This window comes from Canis aureus, chromosome X (genome assembly GCF_053574225.1).
Source record: "Canis aureus isolate CA01 chromosome X, VMU_Caureus_v.1.0, whole genome shotgun sequence".
NCBI lineage: Eukaryota > Metazoa > Chordata > Mammalia > Carnivora > Canidae > Canis > Canis aureus.
In genome coordinates this window covers 75,986,119-75,996,546 of record NC_135649.1, presented here as the reverse complement: position 1 = coordinate 75,996,546, position 10,428 = coordinate 75,986,119, and positions in this window count along the sequence as shown.

Sequence of the window (10,428 nt, the reverse complement as noted above, 5' to 3'; positions counted from 1 at the left end):
TTGGAAGTTTTCCTTCCAGTTCTATATATATATTTTTGGAACAGCTTGAGAAGAGTAAGTGTTAATTCTTCTTTAATTGTCTGGTAGAATTTCCTTGGGAAGCCATCTGGACCTGGACTTCTATTTGTTGGAGATATTTGTTTATTGATTCAAGTTCTTTGCAGGTTTCGGGCCTTTTCAAATTTTTTATTTCTTCCTGTTTCACTTCTGGTAGTTTGTAACTTTTTAGGAATTCATCCATTTCATCCAGACTGCCCAGGTTGTTGGCATATAATTTTTCATATTTCCTTGTAATTGTTTGTATTTCTGAGGTGCTGGTTGTGATCTCCCATCTTTCATTAGTGATTTTACCTATGTGCCTCATTTCTCTTTTCGATAAATCTGGCCAGGGGCTTATCAATTTTGTTAATTCTTTTGAAGAACCAGCTCTTACTTTCAATAATCCATTCTACCGGTTTTTTTTTTTTTAATTGTATATCATTTATTTCGGCTCTAATCTTCATTATCTCTGTTCTTCTGCTGGTTTAGGCTTTATTTGTTGTTCCTTTTCCAGCTTCTTTAGGTGTAAGGTTAGGTTGTGTATTTGAAACTTTCCCTGCTTCTCAAGTTAGGCCTGTATTGTAATATGCTTCCCTCTTAGGACTGCCTTTGCTGTATCCCAAAGGTTTTGGACTGTCGTGTTTTCATTTGTTTCCATGTATTTTTTTTTTTAATTTCACTTTTTTTAAAAAATTTTTTATTTACGATAGTCACACACAGAGAGAATGAGAGAGAGAGAGGCAGAGACACAGGCAGAGGGAGAAGCAGGCTCCATGCACCGGGAGCCCGACGTGGGATTCGATCCCGGGTCTCCAGGATCGCGCCCTGGGCCAAAGGCAGGCGCCAAACCGCTGCGCCACCCAGGGATCCCTGTTTCCATGTATGTTTTAATGTGTTTTTTAAATTTCCTGGTAGCCCATTGATTCCTTAGTGGGATGTTCGTTAACCTCCGTGTATTTGAAGTCTTTCAAAACTTTTCCTTGTTGTTGACTTCAAGTTTTATAGTTTTGTGATCTGAAAATATGCATGGCATGATCAATTTTCTTGTACTTTTGAGGCTGATGTGTGATCGAGTATGTGATGTATTCTAGAGAATGTTTCATGTACACTCAAAAAGACTGTGTATTCTGCAGCGTTAGAATGAAATGTTCTAAATATATCTGTTAAGTCCATCCGGTCCAGTGTGTCATTTAAAGGGGTTGTTTCCTTGTTGATGTTTTGTTTAGGTGATCTGTGCATTGCTGTAAAGGGGGGTTTCCTACTCTTATTGTATTATTATCAACGAGTTTCTATCCATTTGTTATTAATTGATTTAAATATTTGGGTGCTCCCAAATTGGGGGCATACATATTACAGTTGTTAGATCTTCCTGATAAATAGTCCACTTAGTTATGATATAATGCCCTTCTTCATCTCTTATTACAGTCTTTGGCTTAAAATCTAGTTTATCTGATATAAGTATGGCTACTCTGGCTTTCACTTGACATCCATCAGCATGATACATGGCTCACCATCACCTCACTTTCAATCTGCAGGTGTCTTTAGGTCTAAAATGAGTCCCTGGTAAGGCAGCATATAGGCGGATGATTTTTAAACATTCTGATCCCCTATGTCTTTTTTTTTCCCTATGTCTTTTGATTGGAGCATTCAGTCCATTTGCATTTAGAGTGGTTTTTGAAGGATATTAATTTAGTGCCATTGTGTTACCTGTAGAGTTCACGTTTCTGGTGATGTTCTCTGGTCCTTTCTAGTCTTTGTTGCTTTTGGTCTTTTTTTCTCTACTCAAAGAGTTCCCCCTTAAAATATATTTCAGGACTAGTTTGTTGGTCATGAACACCTTTAGTTTCTGTTAATCTGGGAAGCTCTTTCTTTCTCCGTATATTCTGAATGACAGCCTTGGCAGATAAAGAACTCTTGGCTGCGTATTTTTCCAGTTTAGCACATTGAGGCTTTCCTTTTTTTTTTTTTTTTTTTTTTTTTTTTTTTTTTTTTCATTGAGGCTTTCCTGACATTCTTTCTTATCTGTCCTGTCAAGATTCTTTGGACAGGTCTGCTGCAAACCCAATCCATCTTCCTTTATAGGTTAAGGAATGTTTTGTTTTGTTTTGTTTTTCCCCTAGCTGTTTTTGGGATTCTTTTCTTGTCCATGCATTTTGTGAATTTGACTACTATATGCCTTGGCAATGGTAGGCCTTTGTTGAATTTGATGGGGGTTCTCTGTGATTCTTGGACTTTGATGTCTGTGTCCCTCTCTAGATTAGGGAAGTTTTCAGCTATGTTTTGTTTGAAGAAACCTTCTGCTCCCTTTTGTCTCTCTCTTCATCTTTTAGGACTCCTATGATATGAATGTTACTAAATTTTAATAAGTCACTGAGTTCCATAAGTCTGCTTTCATGATCCATTATCTTTCCTTCCTTCCTTCTTCTTTTCAGCTTCATTATTCTCCATAATTTTATCTTTCATAGCACTGATTCACTCCTGTGCTTCATCCATCCTCATTTTTGTGGTCCCTCCATTTGTGCTTGTATCTCATTATAGCATTTTTCATTTTGGCCTGACTAGATTGTAGTTCTTTTATCTCTACTGTAAAGGATTCTCTAGGGTCATCTATGCTTTTTTCAAGCCCGGGCAGCATCCTTATAATCATTGTTTAAAATTCTAGTTCCGACATCTTACTTATGTCTGTATTGATTAAATCCCTGGCCTTGAGTTCTACTTCTGGCTCTTTCTTTTGGAGTGAATTTCTCCATCTCGTGACTTTGTCCAGAAAAGGACAGAATAAAGAACAAGCAAACAAAAACAAAACATAAAATAAAGAAAAAAGAGAAAAATTAGATTCTGGGTGTGTTTTGGTCTACTTGTTAAATGAATCCCGATCCCAAACTAAAACTAAAACTACTACTACTACTACTACTACTACTACTACTAATAATAATAATTTTTAAAGGAAAATAGAAAATAAAATTACATATATGTGAAATATACGTAAAAATAAATATCTAAGGGGATCCCTGGGTGGCTCAGCGGTTTGGCAACTGCCTTTGGCCCAGGGCGGGATCCTGGAGTCCCGGGATTGAGTCCCACATCCGGCTCCCGGCATGGAGCCTGCTTCTCTCTCTGCCCCTCTCTCTCTCTCTCTCTGTCTATCATAAATAAATAAATAAATCTTTAAAAAAATATCTAAAACATTTAATAATAAGAAATAAAACAAGGAATTGAAAAAAGTAAGAAAATAAATGAAAAAAATAATATAAAAAGGTAAAGAATACAAGTAAAAAAAGGTAGCTAGGTCATGTTTTCCCTAGAGTTGGAGTTTTGCAGCACTCTATAATCAGTAGACTTTGTGTGCACTAGTTTGTGCTGATCTTCTAGGGGAGGAATCTGCTGTGCTGATTGCTTCTCTGGGTGACTTGTTTCAATGGAAATGACCCTCCAGGGCAAGGAGAGGTGGGGCTTGATGTAAGTGGCTCTAGTCTCCGCTAGATGGTGCTGTTTTGCTCCCTGAAGTCTTTCAGCTTTGATGGGGGCGGGGGTGAATATGGCAGTGCCCTGCTCTGTAGACCTGGAGCTGAAAAGTCCACACCCCCCACGCTTCAATAAGGTCTCACGGAAGAGCAATCAGTCACTCTTCTTGTGTCCTGGGTTTCCATCTGAACCCTGAGTTCACCCTGCCCGTGTCCAAGCTTTCTTATCTCAGGTGTATGACTGAGTTTCAAAACTCCAAAATTTAGGGACCCCAGAAGTGCGGACCTGTGCTCTTCCTCTGGGGGAGTTCTCACCCTGCTTTTGCCACTTGCAGCCGGTCCCAGGAAAGAGGCTGCATGACCTCGCAGCAGTTTGCAGTTTATGGCAAAACAGAGGAGAAAGCCAGCATCAAGTCTTGCTGTTTTCAGCAGGCTTCCCCACTCCTATGCCTGAGAACAATGCAGCATGTTGGCATCACCTATTCTTCTGGCAAAACAGGGGATCCTCAGACCACCCTGTCACTCTTGGGATTCCTCCCTGCTTTGCTACCTGAGCACCTTTAAATCAGGAACATCCCCCCCCCCTCCAGGGTAGGAGACTTCTAAAAGTTCAGATTTTGTGCTCCACTGCTTCTAATACCTCTGTAAGCAAGCTCCCTCCCTGCCGCCTTACCCACAGCTATTTCTCCCCCAGGAAAACTCTCTGTACCTTTTACCTTCCAAAAGTTGGTCACTTTTCTACTTGTAGACTTGCAGTTTTTGTTCTCTCAGACCTAAGATTGATTTCTTGGGTGTTCGGAATGATTTGATAACTATCTAGCTGTGTTCCAGAGACAAGAGAGGCTTAGGGTCCCCCTACTCCTCCATCATCTTCTAATCACTCAGGAATTTTAGATGATCAGTCATTGTTATCCATCTTTGGAACAAAGCTGTTCATAAGAATGATATAAAGACAACTATTTGTACTTGGTAAATTTTTTAAAAAGATTTTATTTATTTACTCATGAGAGACACACAGAGAGAGAGAGGCAGAGAGAGAAGCAGACTCCATGCAGGGAGCCTGATGTGGGACTTGATCCCAGGTCCCCAGGATCATGCCCCAGGCTGAAGGCAGGCGTTAACCGCTGAGCCACCTGGGCTGCCCTACTTGATGAATTTTGACTAAATTATACCCAGGAGAATTTTGCAATCTTTTAAATCAGTATCTTCTGAGCATGTTTGTGTAGAGAGTTATCCAAATTAATTGTGTACATTTGCTTGTAATCTGTATAAGTCATAGTACAGGTTAATTAGCTAATACAACAATACCCCAAATAAAATGTAATAGTCTAAGTCATCCAAGGTCTGTGTGGTGACTCCATAGTAACAGGGACCCAGGTTCTTTCTCTCTTGCTCTGATGTTGAAATACTTAACTTTGAAGATGCAGTGTGAAAGCAACTGTAGACAATATGTAAATAAATTATTGTGGCTGTGTTCCAATAAAACTTTAATTTTGGATGCTGCAATTTTAATTTCATATAATTTTGACATTATTATTCTTTTAATCTTTTCAATCATTTAAAATGTAAAAATCATTCTTAGCTTTCTGGCCATACACTGATTGCACACCGGATTTGGCCATCGACATCTGCTTAGTAGCTCACGTTAGCATTTCCCAATCTTAGTCAAGTTGGATTTCAATTTTTGTTGTGAGCTTCCTCACTCCAGATCTCTAAGGCATCTGTCATTGTTTTCTAACATTACATTTCTAACATAACAATCATTGTTAGCTTCACAATACAATAATTGCACAAGATTTCCCTACTTTAAATGCCTTGATGAGATCTCTGGTGGTGTTCATGAATTTTATTTACTTTAGGCTGGGGATGTAGCTATGTGTTGGTTTACCTTTTAATTTTCCCAATCTTAAATGAACAAGGGGTAGGGGAAGGGGAGGTGGGTGGGGGGATGGGGTGACTGGGTGATGGGCACTGAGGGGGGCACTTGACAGGATGAGCACTGAGTGTTATATGTTGGCAAATCGAACTCCAATGAAAAATATACAAAAAATAACAATTTTCCCAATCTTTTCTGCCTCTTATTTTTAATTTTAATCCATATTTATATAGTACTTATGGGCCAGGCATTATTATAAACATATTACATATATTAATTTGTCACAAAAAAACTTATAGAATAGGTACAATAATTATTTCTATTTTACATATGGGGAATTTGAACCCCAGGAAGGTTAAGTAACTTGGACTAATAGCGTAGCAGAGCTGGGATCCACATCTAGGCAGCTTGGATCCAGAGTCTTCTCTGCCTTTTGACACTTGGTATGTTTTTTCACACCAAAAATAATGTAGAAAGCCTCCTTTCCAAATCCTGAGATCCTTATGCCAGCCACACAGGACACTTCCTTCTTGTGCAGCTAAATTAGCATGGCCAGTATTTTTGGAGGCTTAGGATTGTTTATTAAAGTACCCCTATGCCACGTCAGCAAGGCTCTTGAGGGACCTGGTTAAGTTTCATTCTCAGAAGATTAAATCTATCGTTCTAAATTTTCTTAATCTGAACTACATGCTCCAGATTTGTCTGGCTCCACTTGCTGCGCTTTTTCTTCTTAAATGGTGCTCAGTGGAACAAAAACCAGACCAAACCAAACCAAACCAAACCTAACCAAACCAAACCAAACCAAACAAACAAAAAGGAATGTTCTGATTTTCCAGTTTTTATTTAAATAAATGAATGAGGAAGAACATTTCAGAAAGAAGCTATGTTATAAAGAAAATAGAACAGAGCGAATGATAAGGGAATGTGGCAGAAAGTAACTATAGTGATTGTATAGGGTTAGAAGATTAGGGAGAAGCCCTCACTAGGTGACATTTGAATCAAGACACAAATGTCAAAATGGAGTCAACTTTTCAAAGATCTAGAGACAGATGTTTTGGGCAGAGAGGATAATAAGAGGAAAAGCCCTAAAGCAGGAAGGAGTTTGTTTGCATGGTTGAGAAAGGTTTTTTTCACCTTTGTCCATAAAAAAGTGTAAATATGTAAAGTGTTTTATATAAAAATATATATATATCATAGACAATATAATACATACTACATAAACATACAAAATGAATATGTTATATGTATATATAATATATACAATATGCATTCCTGTATTTTATATTTTTACATTTTAAAACATACACAAATATACATTAAAAGTGATAAGATGAAAACTAAGCAAAAATAAATTTTAAAAGCGCATATGATGTAGTTTTGGAATATAGGTGAGGTTCGGAGCCTACAACCAAAAAAGAATTCTTGAGATGTCTTTGGTGCAAAAAAGGTAGTTTTATTAAAAGCAGGGGGACAGGACCCCTGGGCAGAAAGAACTGCTGCACTGGGGTTGTGAGGGGTGACTGACTATATATTTGGGAGTTGGGGGAGGTAAGGAAAAGAGAGGTTTTAAAAGGATTTTCACATGTTAAAAAAGACTCACAGGATACTGGAGGCCTTGCCATTGTCAAGTTAAGGTTGTTTTTCCTTCTAGCAAGGCATTAACATCAAGATAGTTGGGAGCTTCCCTGAGGAGGGAGCATTGCACTCTGCCTGCTTCAAGTATCTGTCAATGGGCTGCAGGCTATAAGGACATTTAATTGTATCTACATTTCCTTCTGGAAACTAGGCTATTGATAAAAAATGCTTTGTTCTTGTAAAGTACTAAGACATTTGTAATCTGAGGGAGACTCCTGTTTTGCAGGACTGTAATCTCTATAAATTAACTATCTGTTTTTTTCTTTCCTTAGCTTTAGGGCAGCCAGGAGTGCCCTGGGGAATGTCACACATGTCCCACCTAAGGGGGTGTCAGCTTCTGCTTTGTCCTCAGCTTGCCTTCTGTTCCCTCATCACATATGCAAGTGTATCTTCTGGCATATGCACTCCCTACTTTTGTAATTGTAAATCTGATCTACAGTATCAGGACGCCTGGGGGCTCAGTGTTGAGGGACGCCTGGGGGGCTCAGGGGTTGAACATCTGCCTTTGGCTCAGGGCAAGATCCCAGAGCCCTGGGATTGAGTCCCACATCGTGCTCCCTGCATGGAGCCTGCTTCTCCCTCTGCCTGTTTCTGCCTCTCTCTCTCTCTCTCTCTCTCTGTGTGTGTGTGTGTCTCTCATGAAAAAATAAATAAAATCTTTAAAGTAAAAAAGTAAATTTGATCTATAGTATCAATAGTTAAATATAATTTAGGTCCTAGAGCCATGCTGTCCAACAAAAATATGTGAGCCACATTTGCAATTTTAGATTTTCTAGTGGCCATGTTTTAAAAAGTTCAAAGACATAGGTAAAATTAATTTTAATAATATATTTTGTTTAATCTACTATATCTCATGTATTATCACTTCAACCCATAATCAATGTTAAAAAAGGAATTTATGAATGAAATATTTTACATCTGTTTCTGTACTTAGCCTAAGAGATCTGGTATGCATTTTATACTTACAGGGCATCTCAATTTGGACTAGCCACATTTCAAGTGCTCAATAGCCACCTCTGGTTTGTCATCACTATATTGCATGCTGTCAACCTCAAGGGCTAATTTTTGCATGAAAATGATGAAGTTTTGAAATATAGGTGAAGTCCGGAGCCGATGACCAAGAAGGAATTATTGAGACATCTTTGGTGCAAAATGGTGGTCTTATTAAAGCACGGGGACAGGACCCGTGGGCAGGAAGAGCTGCTGCCCCGGGCCTGTGAGGGGTGGCTGATTATATACCTGGGCGTTGGGAGGGGTTTGAGGATAGTGTACTCTCTAAGGAATTTTGGGAGCAAGGTTTCCAGGACCTGGAGAGGGCTAGCTATTGTTGGGAAAAGGTAATTTATTACTGTCTAATAAAACCTGAGTCATGAGACCCTTCAGATGTGTATTGGTGGGCCATGTGCTTGGAGGATGATTGCCAACACGTATCTTGGGGGTTTAGAGATAAAGGGAAATTTCTAAAGGAATTTTTATATGTTAAAATAGACTTACAGGCTCCTGGGGGTTGGGCTAAGATTACCTTTTGCCCTTGGCGAAGTATTAACCTGGAGGCAGCTGAGTCTGTAGAGGAATGTCACTGTCCCTGTTTCAGGGACTTGTCAATGTGTTTTGTCCTCAGCTAGTCCTCTGTCCCCCCACCAAAAGTCCCTAAGAAATTCCCATCTCTCTTTCTAATCATCTAACACACTTACACCCTACTTCTGTTGAGCCCATGACTAGAGCCTCTTTATCTTAGGAGAGCAATTTGTCTTTAACTGTCCTAAGCTACCTTACCTAAAATGATTGTCCCTGTGCCCCAAAGAGAAGTGAGTAGAACGTTGGAGACAGAGGTGCTGTGTTTGAAAAAGTTAAGACCATTGTGCCCTATATGAAGGGATGCCCAGGGTACATGTATCACTTGTTTAAAGAGCACCATAAGTTTCTGACAAGGGGAATATGGGCTATATCAGCATCCCTAAAACTGTTCTAAAGATCTGAATTTTTAGATTATTTGTGATAGTACTACGTGTCATATGTGCTATATTTGCATCACATGTAAGGGTCTTCTTGTATTGCCTGCCAACTTAGGAATGATAGATGGCTGGACATTTTGTATTTGCTTAAGGCTTTAACAGAGAAAGATAGGAATGGACCGCATAAGAACATAGTTATATAAGTGGGGGCTGCTTACTTGATCTTACCCACTCTCAGTACCAAACATTGATTTTGATACCCAGGTGGGACCCATCTGGTGCTGGTGGAATTGGCCAACTCTGGACTTTATGCAAATGACAAAAGGCTTTGTCCAAGCCATAGCAACAAACCCAATAAACGGCTTACTCATGTGGTTCTTATTACTAAGTGTGGCTCACAGTTCTCTTCTGATACATTTTGGCTCTCTGTGTCCCACATCTTACTTAGTTAACAAACATAGGACTTCCTTCCCACTTGCCAGACATTGTTTTAAGTGCCTTACAAACACTAATTTGCTAATTTAACCCTCACGACAAACAATGAACAAATGAAGAAACCGAGACCCAGAGAGGTTAGCTAACTTGCCGGAGATCACATAACCTAGCAAAGAGCAGAGCCGGATTCTAACCAAGGGAATGAGTTAGGGACAGATGGGGCTAGGCAGGGAAAGATAAGGGAAAGGCCCAGAGTCAGGCTCCTATAAATCCCAAGGAAACAGAGATAAGGCAACAAAAACAAAGACAAGGAAGTAAATCTGGCCCCCTGGCTCCAAAATACTAGGGAATATCTTTCTTTGAGGGCTATCAAGTACTCACCAGAGACTCAAAACAGTCATATGTCGTTCACTCAATAAATCTCAAGGCCATCAACTCCCTAGTCAGGTTTTTCTATAAAAGGCCAGCCAGAAAAGCCCTCAGGGGCAACCACCTCGGGACTTCTCTCACTTCTGAGAGTTTTCTCTGTATCTTTGCTTAATAAGCTTCTATGGCTTTACTCACCCTCCTTTGTCCGCGAAATTCATTCTTTGACTCCATGGGACAAGAACCAAGCTCTCCCGCTTCAGTAGCATGGTTTCAGAGTCTCTGAGCTCAATATTTCTGCATGGTCTAAGTCTCCTAATTTCTAATATGCTTGGTTTTCTCCTCTCTTTCTTCTCCCAGGGGGCCATTTTGTGACTGTGATTTTGTGACTGGTCACAAAGGTTCTCTGGCAGGATCTCTGTCTTTCTGACAGAAGTGCTCAGAGTATCAGGTCCTTCTAGGCCCCCTGACGATAAATAGAGGGCTTTTTAAAATCTCTCATCTGAAGATTAACTCTACTTGAAGTCTGAACTGACGTTTGCACATTGTCATGACCCTTTTGTAAAACATTACATATTTCTAAAGCTACATAAGTTGCTGTAAGCATAGGATTTTTTCTGTATACATAATAAACTTTTTATTTATTCATCATTCTTTT